We start from the raw sequence: 12,537 nt of genomic DNA, 5'->3' as shown, positions 1-12,537 counted from the left end.
AGGTTGTGGTTTAAGTGATCCTGTAAGTTGCGGAACCTGAAAAAAACCTCTTTGGTCTGGAGTGTACACCAGGCAAGCTTTAGACTGCTGTTTTTCTGCTGGGACACATACGTTAAGCAGCAGCAGCCAGTCCTTAAGGGCGAAGGGGGCCCACGCTCACCCTTTGGCATACATTAAGAGTGTCTGTGAGGCTGAGCAAAGGTCAGCCTGGCAGACACTCTTTATGTTCAGCTCAGGGAGCCAGGTGCTATATATGTATTAAATGCGCAGGTGCCTGAGCTGACCTTTGCAGGGATAAAGATGTCATTGCCCAGTGGACGTGACCTCCTCATGCTGGCAAAGCGTCTCTATCTAGGTCCTCCTCAGGACAAGGGGGAGCCTCAATGTTAGCCTCAGACCTTTGCACTTCAGTTTTAAGTCTGCAAGTGCCCAGGGCCGAGTGTCAATCAGTGACAGCTCGTCACAAAGTGGGGTCAGCAGTCTTAGTGACCGCAGCACACTCTTGAGACGAGTAAGGGACTAGTGCCTCCTCTCACGGGCTGACCTAAGCCAGTGAATGTGGTGCCTATAGGTCCCTCTGGTTCAAAGTTCTACTTCTCTGTAGTGCTCAGACTACTCACTGATATCCTTAGTGAATGTAAGTATATGCTTTTGTGGTCCTGGCCACAACATAGTTTCCTACTTAATAACTTCACTGATGCTAGCTTGCAAAGTTGGGCAAATCATTACCTTAACAGTTGCTAAATCCAACTGTAGGAAAGCCAAAGCATGGTTCACAGAGGAGATCATCAACAGCAAATTAGTGCGGCACAGAATCGAAGACTCCTGCAAAAAACTTATGATCCTCAGTTAAAAACTACATTTCTTACAGCAATAAAATTTTGAAATAAATCAGCATTACTTTTCTGTTTGTATATCTGCTGTTGCAAGTCTCAATAAAGAACTTCTTAAAATTGTGAAAGAACTTCAGGAACTTGTTGTCTGGAATTTTGATGTTCCTTCATCCACCACCCTATGCAAACAACTGACATCTTTTTGTGATCAATACAATCTTTAAAATTGAATCTGATACAGAGGCTTTAAGTATTATGTGCCTGGCACTGTATAAATCCTTTCTAAATATTAAGCTATTCACAATTGTGCCGGAAAAATGTAAGAACTCGCTTGAAAATTGTTAACTTATTTCAGAATCAGACATTGCACCCTTGATCTAGCAGCTCTGGCACTCTGGCTCCCCACTGGACGTCAGCACTGCTAAACACTTCTAACAACCAACACTGATTTTAAGTTTAAAAATTTGGACCATATTCTCTTATTCTCTTAATATGGGTCAAATAGCCCCCTGCTGGGCAGAAGCTGTTACCAGTCCCACTATCAATAAAATCTTCACTGTAACATACTGATCCCCTTAACTGTCAGCCAGTTTCCCTGTTTCCTATCATGTCTAAGAAAGAAAAGTGTTCTGCCAAATACAGGAATGTGTGGAATCCAATGTTATTCTTGATTGTCAACAAGCAGCTTTCTCCAAGAAATAGGACTGAATTAGTTACTGTCTTGGGCAACCTGCAGGGGATGGTGGATGCCAGAGGCACAGGAACTATTAGTGTTCCTGTACCTCTTGGATGCTTTTAAAACAATTGGTCATAAAATCTTATAACATGACTGTTGTAGGCATCAAAAACGTAACTGTGTTAGTTAAAATTGTTGCTCTCTGAGAGGAAACAAATAGTGTCTATGCCACCTTATCTCTCCGCTCCCAAGGAAATATACTTTGCTATTCCCCAGGGTTCTATCTTTTCCCTCCCATTTTTTTAAATATCTACATGCGTTCCCAGGCACACCGCTAGGAATTAAATTTTTATGTATGCAGGCAACACAACTTATTGTAGTGTCTCCCAATCAAACAACCAAGTTATATTTTGGCAACAAAGGGAGGCAGACTGAAATATTGAGGGTGAGTTCAATGGCAAGGAAATAGCAAGTGTCTAAGATGTCACTAGTTCCCACAATGCGAGGGGAAGGAGGAGGTGGTAAAATTCCTTGTTGACTAAACTCACAAAAATTCTTAGACCCGCCCAACAGATGCCAGTGGAGCACATAATTAGAGGAAGATCACATTTTTATTTCTCAATGGAGTTCAGCAGTCATTTAAGGGTCCATTCGGGTTCTTTCCAGGTCTCTGGCTCGGCCACCATTTAGGCTGATTTTCACTGTTTGCCACTGCTGGAGCGCACATAAAGGTCTTACTCCCTCCGGGGATTCAGAAACTGCACACACTCTGGTGAGATACCACAACCTGTCCCACCTACACTAGAGGTCGACTGGATCTTTGGACTCAGTGAGCAGTGTGGTAATCAGATTCATTCAACATAAATCAATAACTCAAAGAACATAAACGATTTTAAACACCATGACCAATTTGACCACAAAACAAGACTTAAAACTGAATCAAGTTTCAAAGCTTTATTACAAACCACAAAGTCAATGTAACGAAAATGGTGCACAAAACTAAATTATGACATACATGGAAACCGTATGCTAACCGAAACATCTAAAAAGATTAAGCCTACTAAACATCAATGCTAGTAAACACTTAAAGAGGATAACAGAAATTACATAGTTGTAATATACACATCAAAACCAGATTTCAAAGCAGATGATGGTGACGTCAGTAAATCATCAAACTCAATTAATAACAATCAGTTTTTAGAGCTGGGCCTTCCTTAACCCTAATACGATTCTGGACTGTCGTGTGAGGATAAACTAACACATGCGGACAAAAACAAAAGAAGAGACAAGAATAATTTGGGAAAATCATCTAACTAGGGTAACTCATTATAAAAATGCAGTGGTGTAATCATCTAAGCTGAAAAGTAAACAAGAAAGACAACAATACAGACTATATACCTCTCCTCCTGGGCCAGCAAATAGAAAAGATTTGTTGATCCAGAGCGCTCACAGAATCTCACCATCAGTAGACAGCAGCATCAGGGACAGTGCAGAACAAGAGCGAAGGTTAACAGTTCAGAATTTATTGGGCATATTAGGACTGAACAGCATAAGCAAATGGAGTTGTAGAAAAGATGTTTTTTAATTCTTCAGAAGACATCTAAGGGTCAAAGGGATTCAGTAGAAGAGGGAGCAGCACCACATTAAGGGGTCATCAGCAAGACTCGAATGACCAAACGTTTCAAAAGTCTCTCCATAACTAGAAATGTCCACAAGTTTCTGTTTGGTCCTCCATGTGGGCTCATCTTTCTCAAATTAATCAATATCCAATAAAACATAATTGACGACATCAGGTTTGCAGCTATTCTGGATTTTCTCAGCGAGGGTGTGAAGTCATCTCGATTAATTCATATAGTTCCGCCAAAATATAACACTGTTTATTAATTGAACTTTGCAATTCTTTCCCAGGGTACAGGATGATTCCAACAGTTCTCATGTGAATTTAATAAGGCTTCATGTCTTGTTCGACAGCTAGAACAAATACTGTTACATTTGTTATTAGTTAAAACATGTTCTCTGACTATAATACAATAGGATATTTATCCATATATCAGCATCTTAGAATTAATTCAGCTCAAAGGAAACAGAATGAATTAGCACTTTTCTTCTACTGCTGCAAAATGAATCTTCAGGACTAGTCTAGCCAAAGAAATCTAAATACATATTTATGCAATTTATACATATAAATCCTATTGCGCACCCTACAATTTGAATCAAATATGCAAAGCAAATTATTTAATTGCAATCATTTTGTGCGGCATTAGAAACAGTTTAAACTTGCATGTATTTTCTGTACACATGTTACTCTTTTTAAAAAAAACATTTATATCACTATAAGTATGATTATTTCATGTTTCTTTTAATACTCAGAATATATCCTTCACCTCTGCTATTTTCTAAACATAATACTTTTATTGTTAATTCATGTCAGTAGTTCACTCAAATATAAATGGACATCATCTTTCATGGCAAAACACAATGCCCAAAAAGAAAGTGAGGTCACAGTGTCTGTTGTTATTCAAAAGTACACATTTTTACATTTCATGTTAATTTCTCTGTTAGGTCTTTAAATTAAGGTTTATAAGTTGTCACATGCTAACTTCCATGCCACTAATGTATTAATAAAATTTGATCTTATCAGCACCAGTAAATAAGGGCCCGAGTCACATAGCCTTCTGTTAGTGGAAATGACTCTGCTCTGATCTTAGGTTTGGATTGCTCTTGAATTCGTGCGGGTAAACCGTGCTTTTGGCAAAGAAGCGTTTGCAGATCTGTTCCTTATTACTGGGTTGCCTTTTGCACGGTTTACACTTCATTTCAGGGCAAACCTGGGAGTAGAAACATTCACATTTTCTTTCTTTCTTTATTATTGTTAGATTTGTCATTTTTTCTAACAAGAGATTGAAGACGATGATTGAGTAGATGTGCACACTATAGGTTACACAAAAAAACACCTCATTCTAAAGATATTGAAACAAGATGGTCTCAAACACTAGTTATTATTCCAACTTTTTAAAAATATCAGTGAGCAAAAAATCTTCCAGCTGTCGAGACAAGAATATTCAATTCTATTAAGGCCAAAGAGATGAGGATTGTGCTTCTCTTTCTTTACTGACATTAACTGCAGCCAAGTAAGAGAACGCACACAAAACTACAACCATCTTGCTGCCTCTTTTTTCACCTCAGAACGAAAGCCCATAATTTATTTTAGTTCATAATAATAACTGTTGAACATTTTAAAAAAACAGCTCCACTCCTCATGTATACTCCATGATATCATTCAACATCTATAACCATTATAATCTTTTCCAGATGTTTTACTCTGTTTCTGATCTGATACTTCAATGGAAAATAAAATGGTAATATCGAGAGCTCACAATCCAAATTATACAAAAAAGGGAGCTTAAACAAGATCTGATCAAATATGTCAATTAACAACTGTAAAATATCCATTAGAAAGAACATTTAAGTTGTATTAATGAATGTCTGAACAATGTTGACACATCAAATTGCAAGCATTAACCAATACAGAGCAACTATCCAAGTGCATAACAGGGTGGGGTAATCCTTCCCTCAATGTCCTTAATAGGTTTGAAAATGAATATTGCAATTGCTGGAGCTTTTTTAAAGTTTATGTCAGGACCAAAGACTCAGATAATACTTGGTCAAAGCTGATGTACTACCAACTGGGGTGTGGAAGTCCCATAGATCAATGCTTAGGACATAGTGTTTGGGGTCAAGGACAACATGTTTTCATGTTTATTTTGTCATTGGGACAAAAGGCCCAACCCCCTGAAGCACAAGCCCTTTGGCTATTAGTTTAGAGGGAAAGGAGCTGTCTGCAGTTGAGGTAATGTATGTGTCTATATGTTAAGGCCTTTCAAACTTGTATTTATGGTTCATTAGTGCAAAGCCTTTATTATTGGGGCGCGTGCTCTAAATAAAAGTTATAAGGTCACCCAGCACTACTGACAGTGGTTCCAATTGAGAAAAAAGTGTACACACGTTTGAAACGTTTCACAATATGAGGCTGCCTGTAATGATCCCAGAATGCTGTCTGATGAGATGCAAATGTTCGCAGAAGCTTCTAAGCAAGATTGGTGATTCAAAATAAAATGTTCAGAAAAAAATGCAACTAAGAAAGAAACATTTTGCTAAATTACTGTGATATTTTAGGTGCTATTTTAGTAAAATGTGTTGATGCATGCTAGTATTTCCAATAAATATTTATAATGGTATATCAGCGTAACCATTGTCAACAGAATTATGGAAAACATTAAAATAAACAAGCACTTGCCTAGCCAACCGATCAGACATTGATTGTCAGTCTTTTGATTTTGTCCATGCATGTCTCGTTTTGACATGGTGTTTGTAACACTTTATTGTTGTGGGAGCTGCCAGGCCCTCATCGCCATAACAAACATGTGCAAAAAAGCAAAAAAAGATTTTTTTTGTCTCAAAAAGCACACATTGCCACAGTAGTTCTTGGCACTGAACAAAACTACTTTGTGTGTCAATATTCTCCTTGTGGAAAAGCAGAATGCTATCTCTCAGAGCAGAGCCAGCCGATAGATAGAGAGACAAGTAGAATTTTAATAAAAACAAAGTGTCTTGGTTAACGGCAGACCTAATTATGGGCCCAATTCATAAAGTCACAAAAAGGCACCCCCGGCAAATGACTTTGAATTGGTGGCTTGCATGAATTCACAAGAATTTAAAGAAGTAGACCAGGAAATTGTACCTCTAGAAAATATTTGTTAACTGTATTTTAGCATGAGCAAATATGCATGTGTAGATTTGCTCATATGAAAATCTATTGAGAGTTTACAAGTTCACTTTCCCTCCAACCACTTTTTTCCCAACCCTGGAAGAACTTCTACTTCTGCCCTTGTCAAGATTAAATTTCCAGCTTTTCTCAGTATGGGAAAAGTTTCGAGAAGGGCTGGTGAAAATCTTTAAAACATGCAAGTTAATAGGTTTGCACAGACTCAAAGGCATTTCAGCCCTGGAACTATTGCTTACTGCTTCCTCCAGCCCCAGTATGTAGATCTGAAGAAAGGTGACAAAATAAGGAATTGCTATAGTAGGGTTTTAAATTGCGAGTATTCAAGCCCTATCATAGTATTAACCCTGGCAGATTCAGAGAGGCTATTATCAGAGCTCTTACAAAATGAGATTGCTGCCGTAATTTGTTGCTCCACTACATGGCACCAAAGGTTTTTTTAAAAGAGAAGTAAATTTAAGAAGCAACCTGTCCAATGGACAAGTAGCTGTTTTATTAAATTCCACACCCCTGTACCAACAAAGCCACATTAACAAACGGTTTATAATAAAAAAAATTAAAGGTGGAATCAGAAGGACAATCTGCTGCTGTCATGATATCTCCCAAAGTGGAACCCAATGTGTATGATTTAGAAGCCATTACTACCCTGACCGAGGTGCTCCAAAGTTTTGAACATTAATGTCTGCATCAGCCATAATCCATTGAACTGATCTAGCCAGCATTGCATTCAACACAGCCGTGGGTGGTTTCTGTAAAGCAATCAGTAATTGCCCCTTTACAAGAAAGACAACAATACAGATTATATACCTCTCCTCCTGGGCCAGCAAACAGAAAAGATTTGTTTGAAACTCTGTAGAACAATCCTTATACACTTTCAGACATTTGACCATAACTTATCATTTCTGGGAAAAGCAGGATACTCTATACATTTTGAAAAAGTTTTTGCCTGCCTTGAAATAGAGAATGATACCCCTTCTGGTGATTATACTCTACCTGCTAAATCCAAAGCTCGAACGTTAGTTACTCTTCTGCAGGACACCAAACACAATGACATAGTCAGTTTAGCTGACAGATGCTTTCTAGACAACTCAGAGTTATCTGGCCACAGTTCTAACATCTGAAAAACCACATTCACATCCCATAAGTTGGAATACATTGGTTTGGGTGGATTCGATACTCTATTTACTTAAGTTAACTTTCATATCAGGTGGTGCACTCCCACCATTTATCGACATGTGGCCGGCAGAGATGGCAGATCGAAAATTATTCAGCAACCTGTAAGCTGGACTGTTTGCTGCTTGCTGGGATAAAATAATTAATGACCACTGGCAAATCCGCCTGAACCCGATCCACATCCTGTTCAGCGCACCAACTTATCCATTTTAAAGCTGAGGCCATCTGCTTATGGGTGGAAACCACCAAGGCTTGATATAGAAAGTGGCTTGTTTTGAATCCTAGCATTTGCCATTGACACCTGAAATTTCCATGCCATCAGTGGCATTTGATTCTGCATCAGCAGAGGGTGAAACACTCCCGTCAGATCCCTCAATATTTCAATGATGTTCTGTAACTCCAGTGGATAATCCCAAACCATCTCTAGAAGTACTGGGAGCTATGGCTTGGTATTCCAAATCGTAGTCATTACTACCAGAACTGCCGTCTGCCTCCTCACTTGTGCTGCCACTTGAGGAATCATGACAAACAGAGGAAATAATAGTTCAGTCTTGTTGCCCTGTCTTGGAGTAAAAACATTTGTTGCCTTTGCCATCGGGTCTGGCTTCTAGCTGTTAAATTCCTCCAATTGACTGTTCAGTCTGATCGCAAATAGATCTATTTTTCAAGGTCCTACCTTCTGCTGTATTGATAAAAAAAAACTTGAGGATGTAGATGCAGGGCTCTTGCATCTGTCAAGAATCTGGAGTACAAATCCGCTATCACGTTAATCTGCCCTGGGATATAGTCTGCTACCACGGATCTCATGTGTTTCGGGCAAATATCCCAAAAATCTTTTGTTGTCTCTGCCAACATCCTGGACATGGTCCCCCCTTATTTGTTTATATATCTTACTGCCCTCTTCAAGAATATTCAACAGTTCTTCTTCTTGGGTGAAAGAGTTTTCATGGCAAAAGTCCCAGCCAGATATCCAAAGCAATTGATATGCAGATCTAATTAATCCTGAAATCATCGTCCATCGGTGGAAAAATCATAGCATCTGCTGGTGTGGGACTCTATTACTACATCTGGTTGGGAACTGAAATGGCCTTGTCATTCCATGCTTCCATGTGTTCCATCCACCAATTCAGCTCTGCTTTGGTTTTGTCTGAGAATGGAATTTGATCTGAATATGTCAGTCCCTTCCTCATGTGCTGATTCTTGAGACATTGAAGTGTTCTGTAATAAAGTGGACCTGGAAATACCACTTAGATTGAGGGCTCCTAGAGGCCCACTATTCTTGCTATTGCTCTCAAATTCACTGTAGATTTGCTCAAAGCTGCTCTCAGCTCCTTTTTGATATCAAATCAAATCATTAACATTTATAAAGCGCGCTACTCACCCGTGCGGGTCTCAAGGCGCTATGGGGAAGGGGTTACTGCTGCTCGAAGAGGCAGGTCTTGATGAGTCTCCGGAATACAGAGTGGTCCTGGGTGGTCCTGAGGATGGTGGGGAGGGTGTTCCAAGTCTTGGCCGCCAGGTAGGAGAAGGACCTCCCACCCGCTGTGGAGCGGCGGATGCGAGGGACGGTGGCGAGAGCGAGGCTGGTGGAGCGGAGAAGACGGGTGGGGGCGTAGAAGCTGAGGCGGCGGTTGAGGTGTTCTGGTCCCTTGTTGTGGAGGGCTTTGTGTGCGTGGGTGAGGAGTCGGAAGGTGATCCTTTTGCTGACGGGAAGCCAATGCAGGTGTCTCAGGTGGGCGGAGAGGTGGCTGTTGCGGGGTATGTCGAGGATGAGGCGGCGGAGGCGTTTTGAATTCGTTGCAGACGTTTCTGGAGTTTTGCGGTGGTCCCAGCGTAAAGGGTGTTGCCGTAGTCCAGGCGGCTAGTGACGAGGGCGTGGGTCACGGTCTTTCTGGTGTCGGCGGGGATCCAGCGGAAGATCTTCCGGAGCATGCGGAGGGTGAGGAAGCAGGAGGAGGACACAGCGTTGACTTGTTTGGTCATGGTGAGAAGTGGGTCCAAGATGAAGCCGAGGTTGCGCGTGTGGTCTGAGGGGGTCGGTGCGGTGCCAAGGGCCGTGGGCCACCAGGAGTCATCCCAGGCGGTCGGGGTGTTACCGAGGATGAGGACTTCCGTTTTGTCTGAGTTCAGTTTCAGACGGCTGAGTCTTATCCAATCTGCGACGTCCTTCATACCATCTTGCAGGTTGGTCTTTGCGCTGGTGGGGTCCTTGGTGAGGGAGAGTATAAGTTGAGTGTCGTCGGCGTAGGAGGTGATGATGATGCTGTGCTTGCGTACGATGTCGGCGAGGGGGCTCATGTAGACATTGAAGAGTGTCGGGCTGAGCGAGGAGCCTTGTGGGACGCCGCAGATGATCTCGGTGGGGTCTGAGCGAAAAGGTGGGAGGTAGACTCTTTGAGAGCGGTTGAAGAGGAAGGAGGCTATCCAGTCCAGGGCCTGACCTTGGATCCCGATGGAGCGGAGGCGGGTTATTAGGGTGCGGTGGCAGACGGTGTCGAAGGCAGCCGAGAGGTCGAGGAGGATGAGGGCGACTGTTTCACCGTTGTCCATCAGGGTTCTGATGTCGTCTGTGACTGAGATGAGGGCGGTTTCAGTGCTGTGGTTGGCTCGGAATCCGGATTGAGAGGGGTCGAGAAGGTTGTTGTCTTCAAGGAAGTTGGTAAGCTGCTTGTTGACGGTCTTCTCTATGACTTTGGCAGGGAAGGGGAGGAGCGAGATGGGGCGGAAGATCTTCAGGTCGCTTGGGTCAGCCGTAGGTTTCTTCAGTAGGGCGTTGACTTCAGCGTGTTTCCAGCTTTCGGGGAAGGTAGCAGACGAAAACGAGGAGTTGATGATGGTCTGGAGGTGCGGGGCGATGATCTCGTCGGCTTTATTGAAGATGAAGTGTGGGCAGGGGTCCGAGGGGGCACCGGAGTGGATTGAGTTTATGGTGGTTTTGGTTTCTTCTGTGTTGATGTGGGTCCAGGGGTTGAGGGTGATGGCTGGGGGTGTGGGTTCAGTGTTGGTCGGCTGGGTCTGGTGTCCGAAGCTGTCGTGTAGGTCGGTAATCTTACGATGGAAGAAGGTGGCGAGGGAGTTGCACAGGTCTTGTGAGGGCGTGATGGCGTTGGCGTTGGCGTTGGGGTTGGAGAACTCTTTTACGATGCTGAAGAGTTCTCTGCTGTTGTGGCTGTTTTTGTCCAGTCTGTCTGTGAAGAAATTCCTTTTGGCTGCGCGGATCAGGTGGTGGTGTTCGCGGGTAGCGTTCTTGAGGGCGGTCATGTTGTCTGCGGTGTGGTCCTTACGCCAGATATCTTTCTTCTATTACACAAGTAGTAGTAGTTGTATCTTGACTGAGGCAGCTTGAAAACCCAATAATGCTATTGATTGAACTGGTATCATTATTGACTTCTCTTTGCTTATCACATACCCTAGGCTTTACAACAAGCCCATCCTAAATTTTAATTTTGGTTCAACTGGAATTCTGAGCCATAATTATCAGATTGTCTAGATAGATGATCAGACGCACACCTTTTTCCCGTAGTCGGTATCATGACCATGGTGAAGCACAGAGGTGCTAAGGAGAGGCTGAACAGAAGTACTAAAAATGTGTGCTACTGATCTCTCCATTAGAATCATAAGAAACATCTGGTGGAGCAAAAATGGGTATTGTCAGGTGCTCATCCTTTAAATCCATATGAACCATCCAGTCTTGTTTCCACAGCAGACCCTTCAACAGATGGATGCATCCATCTTGAAGTGCCTGCATAGTAACCATTGCTTGTATTTCCTGTAGTTCTAAACTAATCTGTGACCCCCCGCACCCTCCACACCCTACCTATACCCTTCTTTTGTAACAAGAAAATGGTGCTGCAGAGCCCGTTGGGGAGTGGAAAGGTTGGGGAAATCACTTGCTTAAATTTCTGCATCAATAAAACTAACTTCTTGTTGGGAAAAAGTTAGCTGTTTGGGGACCCTGTGTTGGTACGATGTTTAGTAGAACTCCAGTTTGTTCTCCTGAATGGAACAAAAAATAACACTCATTCCCCCAAGATCACTTGTGAAGCACAAACAATTCTCATCTTTAAATTTTGCAGCAATGACTGGTTGGAAATTCCTGCAATAGCCACCCCTGGCATATCGGCCTCTGGGGTACCTTGAGCTTATGGGAAAAAAGGTTCAGCTTCTTGCCCCTTCTTGCCATCTGCCACGTTTCCACAATCCATTCTCTGGGAGCATTGGTATTAATGGGCTGGCGAATGATCCTAACTTTGCCTGGCCTTGCCAAAAAGGCATGGGTAAAATACTTTTTTTCAACAATAATTGTGCCTTATCTAGAGTTGTGAATGTGTTCACAAATTTAATGATGTCCTTGACAAACCTTTGTCCAAATGAGAGACCTTCCAAAACCATTCTAGCTTCTGCAGATGCGAGATCCTTTAACTTTGGATCAATACTTAGCACTGATTTTCGGTCCTCCCCCGAAAATGGCACAGTATGCATTTTCTAATAGGCAGACTTCACGTTGGGACCAGCCTACCAAAACATCTGGATCTGTTGCTGTACTGGGTTCTTTATCTTCCAGAGCCATTTCGGGGATTTTAGCTAGGGAGCCTGAAATGTACACCAATTTATTCAGCCATGCTTGGCATGCCAGACATATTCCTTTTTTCAGGTCTTTATCATATATTTGACGAAAGGTCAGCATGTTAGGATCGATATTCACGGTCTCTGTGACCTTCCAAGGTAAGTCAGGTCTAGGGCATTCAGCTCTTAAGTGATTTCTCACCCCCTTGCCAAAAGTATTCCTTAGGTGGGATTAAAGATAGTTTGCCACCACAGGGGTAGGAACTTAGGGCATGATTACAACTTTGGCGGAGGGGGTTAATCCGTCCCAAATGTGATGGATATCCCACCCACTGTATTAAGAGTTCCATAGGATACAATGGACTCGTAATACGGCGGCGGGATATCCGTCCCATTTGGGACGGATTAACCCCCTCTGCCAAAGTTGTAATCAGGCCCTTAGTCCGAAGACTTTGGATAGATTATCTCTTCTAGTTCGAAAGAGTGGATTAGGCATGGTGAGATTG

The 12,537-nt window shown here is 42.3% G+C and overlaps 1 protein-coding gene across 1 annotated transcript in view; it reads left to right on the top strand.

Annotated features, from left to right (window-relative positions):
• The window catches only part of LOC138285128 (carotenoid-cleaving dioxygenase, mitochondrial-like), a 241,517-nt gene that overhangs the window by 30,443 nt on the left and 198,537 nt on the right, over positions 1 to 12,537 (top strand). The window lies entirely within an intron of this gene.

This window comes from Pleurodeles waltl, chromosome 3_1, assembly GCF_031143425.1.
Source record: "Pleurodeles waltl isolate 20211129_DDA chromosome 3_1, aPleWal1.hap1.20221129, whole genome shotgun sequence".
In the NCBI taxonomy this organism is placed as follows: domain Eukaryota; kingdom Metazoa; phylum Chordata; class Amphibia; order Caudata; family Salamandridae; genus Pleurodeles; species Pleurodeles waltl.
The sequence above is the reverse complement of the archived record's forward strand: the minus strand, read 5'-3'. Positions and strand labels throughout refer to the sequence as shown.